Source organism: Sus scrofa, chromosome 2, assembly GCF_054392235.1.
Source record: "Sus scrofa isolate SSC_HxYL_T2T_F1_AM1 chromosome 2, Sscrofa_HxYL_maternal_Yorkshire_Landrace_v2.0, whole genome shotgun sequence".
NCBI lineage: Eukaryota > Metazoa > Chordata > Mammalia > Artiodactyla > Suidae > Sus > Sus scrofa.
The window spans coordinates 81,698,789-81,706,866 of NC_139384.1; positions in this window are offsets into that span (position 1 = coordinate 81,698,789).

Consider the following 8,078-nt stretch of genomic DNA (forward strand, 5'->3'; position numbering starts at 1 on the left):
ACGAATACGCCCTTTTGTCTGTCAAGTGAAGCCTCATGGAGAAGTCTGGTGTGTCAGTGGTGTAAACTACCAGCCCTTCCACACCAAACATCCAGCCGCGGGGGAGTGCCAGGGGGCAGGGCAGAGCTGGGTCTCAGAAACAGTCTGTGCAGGGACTGGAGCTCCAGGACCACCAGCCCCTCAGGAGAGACTCTGGAATCCAGGGGCGGCTCTAAAACTAAAGCTGGTGGTGGCTCAGTGGGTTAAGGACCCAGTGTTATCACTGCAGTGGCTCGGGTCACTGCTGCGGCATGGGTTAAATCCCTGGCCCAGGAACTTAGGCATGCCGTGGGCATGGCCAGAAAAAAGAAAAAAATCTTAAAACATTCCACTCATCTACTTTTATGACTTAAGAACATTAAAATGTATTACCAAGTTCTTTTTAAACCCTTTGGCCTCGGGAGGATGCAACCTATAAATGTTTTAAAGAGGCCATGTGTGTAAAGCACCGGCTTCCTCTCCTCCCCCCTTTTCAGCCCCTTTGAATCTCCCTTTGCCCAGCACAGGTTAGATCCTTAAAAAGCCAGGCATCAGATGGGAAGGTGTGGGCAGCATGTCTGGGAGGATGGCAGATCCAGGGGGACAGAGGAAAAGGAGGGGCCAAGACCACCCTAGCTGCCCCCCTGGCATCCGCAGGCAGGTGGGTACACAAGGACCTGGGTTCTCCAGGCTGAGTGGCCCTGTGCCGGCCCACTGTGAGTCTCCGAGGAAAGGGTGGCATTCCCAGGTCTTGTAGATTCATCACTCCAGCCCCATGGCCCCTGTGTCCCCACATCGTCCTCGCTCTGTGCATGTCTGTCTCTGTGTCCGAATTCCACCCCCCCCCCCTTTTTTGTCTTTTTAGGGCCGCACCTGCGGCACATGGAGGTTCCGAGGCTAGGGGTTGAATCAGAACTGTAGCTGCCATCCTACGTACGCCACAGCCACAGCAAGGCCAGATTTGAGCTGCACCTGTGACCTACACCACAACTCACAACAATGCCGGATCCCTAACCCACTGAGTGAGGCCAGGGATCAACCTGCATCCTCATGGATAATAGATTCCCTTCCGTGGAGCCACACGGAAATTCCCAAATTTCCCCCTTTTTATAAAGACACCATTCCTATTGGATTAGGGCCCACATTGATGAACAGGTTTTACCTTGCTCACCTCTGTAAAGACCTGATCTCCAAATAAGGTCACATTCTGAGGTCCTGGGGGTTAGGATTTCAACCTACCTTTTTTTTCAGTGGGTGGGGATGGGGCAGAATGACACAATCCAGCCCATAACAGGACCTTCAAGTTCTGCCACCTGGCCTTCTTGAGACCCCAAAGCAGTGCATCATTAGTTATTTGCCCTGAGTTGAGTTCCCTTCAGGTGGGAGGAGACTGAGTCAGCTGTCAGCTGGGCCTAGAAGGATTCCTGCCGGATTTAGTGTGACTGGGGTCCAGCAAAACAGGCCACATAATTTGGGGTTCCCAGTGCAGCATGAAAATGCAGTGGCCCTTGTTCAAAAATTATTCAGTATTTCCAATAAACAAAATGTATATACATAAAATGGAACATTATTCAGCCTTAAAAAGGAAGGAGAGTTCCCACTGTGGCACAACAGGAACTCTCTGTTCCCATTGGTGGCATCCTGCAGTCCCAGGACACAGGTTCATTCCTCTGCCTGGCACAGTGGGTTAAAGGATCTGGCGTTGCTGCAGCTGTAGCATAGGTTGCAACTGTGCCTGGGATCTGATCCCTGGCCCAGGAACTCCACATGCTGTGGGGTGGCCAAAAAAGGAAAAAGGAAGGAAATTCTGACACAGGTTACATACGTGCATGAACTTTGAGGACATGATTCTCAGTGAAATAAGCCAGTCACAAAAGGACAAATACTGTCTGATTCCACCTATAGGAGGTCCTTAGAGGAGTCAGATCCACAGAGACAGAAAGTAGATGGGGCTGGGGAAGGGGGATGGGGAGTCAGTGTTTAATGGGGACAGGTTCAGTTTGGGAAGTTCAGGAGATGGATGGTTAGGATGGTTGTACAACTGTGTGAAGGTACTTAATGCTGCTGAACTGAACACTTAAAAATGATGAGTTTCGGAGTTCCCGTCGTGGCGCAGTGGTTAACGAATCCGACTAGGAACCATGAGGTTGCGGGTTCGGTCCCTGCCCTTGCTCAGTGGGTTAACGATCCCGCGTTGCCGTGAGCTGTGGTGTAGGTTGCAGACTCGGCTTGGATCCCGCGTTGCTGTGGCTCTGGCATAGGCCGGTGGCTACAGCTCCAATTGGACCCCTAGCCTGGGAACCTCCATATGCCGTGGGAGCGGCCCAAGAAATAGCAACAACGACAACAACAAACAACAAAAAAAAAAAACGACAAAAGACAAAAAAAAAAAAAAATGATGAGTTTCATGTTATGTGTATTTTGCCACACTTAAAAAGGTTTTAGGGAGTTCCTGGCATGACTGAGTGGTTAATGAACCAGACTAGTATCCATGAGGCCTCAGGTTCAATCCCTGGCCTCGCTCAGTGGGTTAAGGATCTGGCATTGCCGTGAGCTGTGGTGTATGCTGGTGGCTACAGCTCTGATTCAACCCCTAGCCTGGGAACATCTCAAAAAAGCCCCCCCCCCAAAAAAAAAGTTTTTAGGAGTTCCCGCTGTGGCTCAGCAGTAATGAACTTGACTAGTATCCATGAGGATGCAGGTTTGATCCCTGGCCTCAATCAGTGGGTTAAGAATCTGGCGTTGGTGTCAGCTCTGTGTGGTGTAGGTCACAGACATGGCTCAGATCCTGTGTTGCTGTGAGTGGTTGTGGCTGTGACGTAGGCTGGTGGCTGCAGCTCCAATTTGACCCCTTGCCTGGAAACTTCCATATGCTTGCAGGTGCGGCCCTAAAAAAAGACATAAATAAATAAATAAAGCATTTTTAGGAGTCCCCACTGTGGTACAGTGGGATTGTCAGCCTCTCTAGAGTGCTGGGATGAAGGTTTGATCCCTAGCCTAGCACAGTGGGTTAAGGATCTGGCATAGGTTGCAACTGCAGCTCAGGTCTGATCCCTGGCTTGGGAACTCCATATGCCAGGGATGACCGAAAAAAATAAATTTAAAATTTTTTTAAAGATTAAATGCAGGAAATAAACAAATAAAACAAATTTTTTAAAAATGTGTTCAGAATTTCAAGAATTTCCCAGAGTTCCCATCGTGGCTCAGTGGTTAACCAACCGGACTAGTATCCATGAGGACACAGGTTCGATCCCTGGCCTTGCTCAGTGTAAGGATCCCGCGTTGCTGTGGCTGCTATAGCTCCGATTCAACCCCTAGCCTGGGAAACTCGATATGCCATGAATGCGGGCCTGAAAAAAAAAAAGAAAAGGAATTTTAAGGAGTTCCCATTGTGGCTCAGTGGTAACAAACTCTGCTAGTATCCATGAGGATGCGGGTTAGATCCATGGCCTTGCTCAGTGAGTTAAGGATCTGGCATTGCCGTGAGCTGTGGTATAGGTCTCAGACAAGGCTTGGATCCTGTGTTCCTGTGGCTGTGGTGCAGCTGTAACTCTGATTTGACCACTAGCCTGGGAACTTCCATATGCCAAAAAATAAAAATAACATTTAAAAAAAAATAAAACTCCTTCAGAGTTCCCTTGTGTTGCAGCAGGTTGAGGATCCCAAAGTGTCACCAGAGTGGCTCAGGTTGACCCCTAGCCAGGGAAATTCTGCAAGTCTTCTGGTGCAGCCAAAAACCTAGCAAACAAACAAATAACAAAAAAACCCTTTGAAATGTCCTTTCATTCCCCACCTTCTAGGAACAGGGCAGCTCCTGAGTATCTTCCCATAACTCTGCTCTAAATGCAAAGAACAATGCAGCTGGGCCAGGCACACCCAGAGCTGAGCGAGGGCGGTGATTACTTTGCCCAGGGTTACAGGGTCAGTCTAGCTCCTGAGTCTTTTTTTTTTTTTAATAATTATGTTTATTAATATTTGTATGGTGGTTAAATACACAACATAAAATTTACCATCTTAACTATTTTTTAAATTGAAGTCTAGTTGGTTCACAATGCTAGGTTAGTTTCAGGTGTATAGCAAAGTGATTCGATTATATGTGTATATGTTTATTCTTTTTTGATTCTTTTCCATTGTAAGTTGTTACAAGATATTAAGTATAGTTCCCTGCGCTCTACAGTAGGTCCTATTGGTTAATATATATTTTATATATAGTATGTATCTGTTAATCCCAAACTCCTAATTTATCCCTCTCTCTCCACTTTTCCCCTTTGGTAACCATAAATTTGCTTTTTATGTCTGTGGGTCTATTTCTGTTTTGTAAATATGTATCAATTTTTTAGATTCCACCTTAACTATTTTTTTTTTTGGTCTTTTTTTGCCATTTATTGGGCCGCTCCCGTGGCATATGGAGGTTCCCAGGCTAGGGGTTGAATCGGAGCTGTAGCCGCCAGCCTACACCAGAGCCACAGCAAAGCAGGATCCGAGTCACGTCTGTGACCTACACCACAGCTCATGGCAACACCGGATCCTTAACCCACTGAGCAAGGCCAGGGATCAAACCCGCAACCCCATGGTTCCTAGTTGGATTCGTTTACCACTGAGCCACGATGGGAACTCCTTAACTAATTTTTTTTGGCCATGTGTGTGGCATGCAAAAGTTCTTGGGTCAGGGATGGAACCTGAGCCATAGCAGTGACAATGCTGGACTCTTAAACTGCTGAGCCACCAGGAACTCCTTATTTTAATTTAAAAAAAAAAAGTTAGGGCCACACTCCCAGCATGTGGAAGTTCCCAGGCTAGGGGTTGAATCAGAACTGCAGCTGCCAGCCTACACCACAGACACAGCCATGTGGGATGTGAGCCACGTCAGCTACCTACATTGCAGTTTGTGGCAACACTGGATCTTTAACACACTGAGCAAGGCCAGGGATTAAACTTTCATCTTCATGGATACTTGTCAGGTTCTTAACCTGCTGAGCCACAACAGGAACTCCAGAAGTCCCCTTCTTATTTTAAAAGAAAGCAAAACAGGAGTTCTCTTGTGGCTTAGAGGGTTAAGGATCCAGAGTTGTCACTGCAGCAGCTGGGGTCACTGCTGTACCAAGCATTCAATCCCTTCCAGGGAACTTCCACATACCATGGGCCCCGCAAAAAAAAACAAACAAACAAACAAAAAAAAAACTGAAACAGTACACCAGAAATTAACACAACATTGTAAATCAACTATACTTCAATAAAATTAAATTTTTTTAAAAAGAGGAGTTCCCATCATGACTCAGAGGAAACAAATCTGACTAGTATCCATGAGGGCTCGCTCAGTGGATTAAGGATCCAGCATTGCTATAAGCTGTGGTGTAGGTCACAGACACAGCTTAGATCCCACGTTGCTGTGGCTGTGGCATGGGCCAGCAGGTGCAGCTCCGATTGGATCCCTAGCCTGGGAACCATATGCTACAGGTGTGGCCCTAAAAAAAAAAAAAAAAAAAAAAAAAAAATTTAAAAAGAAAAAAAAGAAAGTGAAACATTTGCAAGGGCCCCTGAAATATCATGGGCCCTCCACACCTAATAGGGGGGTCAACCCCCCTAAGAGGTCAGGCCTGGTTCTTTGAAAGGTCTGATTGCCTTATAAGTTCTGCATCTGCTACCTGACTGTTCCACGTATACCCTACATGGACTCCATAAGCACAAACGATTGTGAGAAGAGAGATGTGGTTCCAAAGGGAGACAGAGTGAGGCCCCCAGTGACCACCAGAGATGCTATAAGCCCCTTCCAATCGCCCACCTGCTGTGGGCCCTGCAGGCAACACCAGGGACACTGCTCTGCACCATGTCTATGCCTGGAGGCTGACAGCTACGTGTGCCACCCACTGGCACCGTAACAGACAGGTTTCAGACAACCCAATCAAATGAGTAGACTATCTCCAAAAGAAGACATCCAGATAGCCAACAGGCACATGAAAAGATGATCACCATCACTAATTATTAGAGAAATGCAAATCAAAACTACAATGAGGTACCACCTCATACTGGTCAAAATGGCCATCATTTAAAAAAATCTACAACTAAGCGTTCCCATCGTGGCTCAGTGGTTAACCAACCAGACTAGTATCCATGAGGACTTGGGTTTGATCCCTGGCCTTACTTAGTGGGTTAAGAATATGGCATTGCCATGAGCTGTGGGGTAGGTTGCAGACATGGCTCAGATCCTGCATTTCTGTGACTAGCACAGGCCAGCTGCTGTAGCTCCAATGTGACACCTAGCCTGGGAACCTCCATATGCTGCAGGTGAGGCCCTAAAAAGACAAAATATAAAAACAAAACAAAACAAAAAAAACACCTACAGCTGTTAAGTGTTGGAGAAGGTATGGAGAAAAGGGAACCCTCCTACACTGTTGGTGGGAATGTAAATTGGTGCAACCACTATGAGAAACAGTATGAAGGTTCCTCAGAAAATTGAATATAGAACTACCATATGATCCAGCAATACCACTCCTGGGAGTATATCTAGACAAAACTATAATTCAAAAAATACATGCACCCCAATATTCAAAGCAGTACTATTTACAACAGCAAAGACATGTAAGCAATCTAAATGTCCATTGACAGGAATTCCCCGTCGTGACTCAGTGGTAATGAACCTGACTAGTATCTGAGAACAAGGGTTTAGTCCCTGGCCTCGCTCATTGGGTTAGGAATTTGGTGTTGCCGTGAGCTGTGGTGTAGTTTGCAGGCACAGTTCAGATCTGGCCTTGCTGTGGCTATGGCATAGGCCGGCAGCTACTGCTCTGAATCAGCCCCTAGCCTGGGAACCTCCAAATTCCACAGGTGCAGCCCTAAAAATAAAAAAAAATTAAAAAAAAATAAATCCTGTGATAAACCACAAAGGAAAAGAATATGGGAAAAAAATGTGTGTGTGTTTGTGTGTGTGTGTGTGTGTGTGTGTGTATGTGTGTATGGGAGTTGCCAATGTGGCACAACAGGATCGGTGGTTTCTCTGCAGCACTGGGACACAGGTTCGATCCCCAGCCCCACACAGTGGGTTAAAGGATCTGGCGTTGCTACAGCTGCAGTGTAGGTGGCAACTGCAGCTTGGATCTGATCCCTGGGACTCCATATGCCATGGTGGAGGTGGAGGAGGGGGAATGAAAAAAAAAAAAGAATATGTATATATAACCGAATCAATTTGCTATATAGCAGAATTTAACACAACACTGTGAGTCAACTATACTTCAATGAAATAAGTTTTTTTAAGAAGGCAGCTTTCCATGTCACCAAGTCCTGAGCACCCTGACTCCTGGCTCCTTGACAGGCCCATCTGCCATATCCCCTCATTTGGGACACTCTGGTCTCTCTCCCAGCAACCACAGTGGCCTCCTCACTGCTGCCCTCTTTCCTCACTGGAAAGAGTTCTCACTCTTTGCTCACACAACACCCCACTGCACCCTATTTAAAACTCCAGCCCTCGTGGTTTAGGCAACCCCGTGACCTGGTCCCCACCGAGCCTCTCTGGCCAAGCCCTTTTGCTCCCCCTGCCATTTCCACAGGTTATTCCCTCTCCCCGGAACTTTCTAGCCTCTTCCCCTGTTTGTGCCGTCCCCACAGCAGGACTTCCAGTCCAGCCTCCCCTTCTGGCTCCTCTCAGATGCCTCTTATTTCCCCATCCTAGCAATTGAGTGGTATCACTTATGGACACATTTGCTTCCTTGTTGGAGAAGGGATAATGCCCCAGCCTCACAGATTTTTTAAAGCACTTTTCTTTTTCGGTGTTGTTTTGTATGTTTCATGTTTTGTTTTCGGTTGGTTTTTTTTTTTGTTTTGTTTTTTTGTTTTTTTTTTTGGTTGGGTTTTGTTTTTGTTTTCGTTTTTGTTTTAACAAGGCATGTAACCGCTTGATGTGGGATCTCAGTTTCCAGACCAGGGATTGAACCTAGGCCCCAGCGGTAAAAGCACTGAATCCAGAGTTCCCATTGTGGCGCAACAGGATCAGCAGCATCTTGGGAGCACTTAGGTTCAATCCCTGGTCTGATACAGTGGGTTAAGGACTGGCGTTGCTGGAGCTG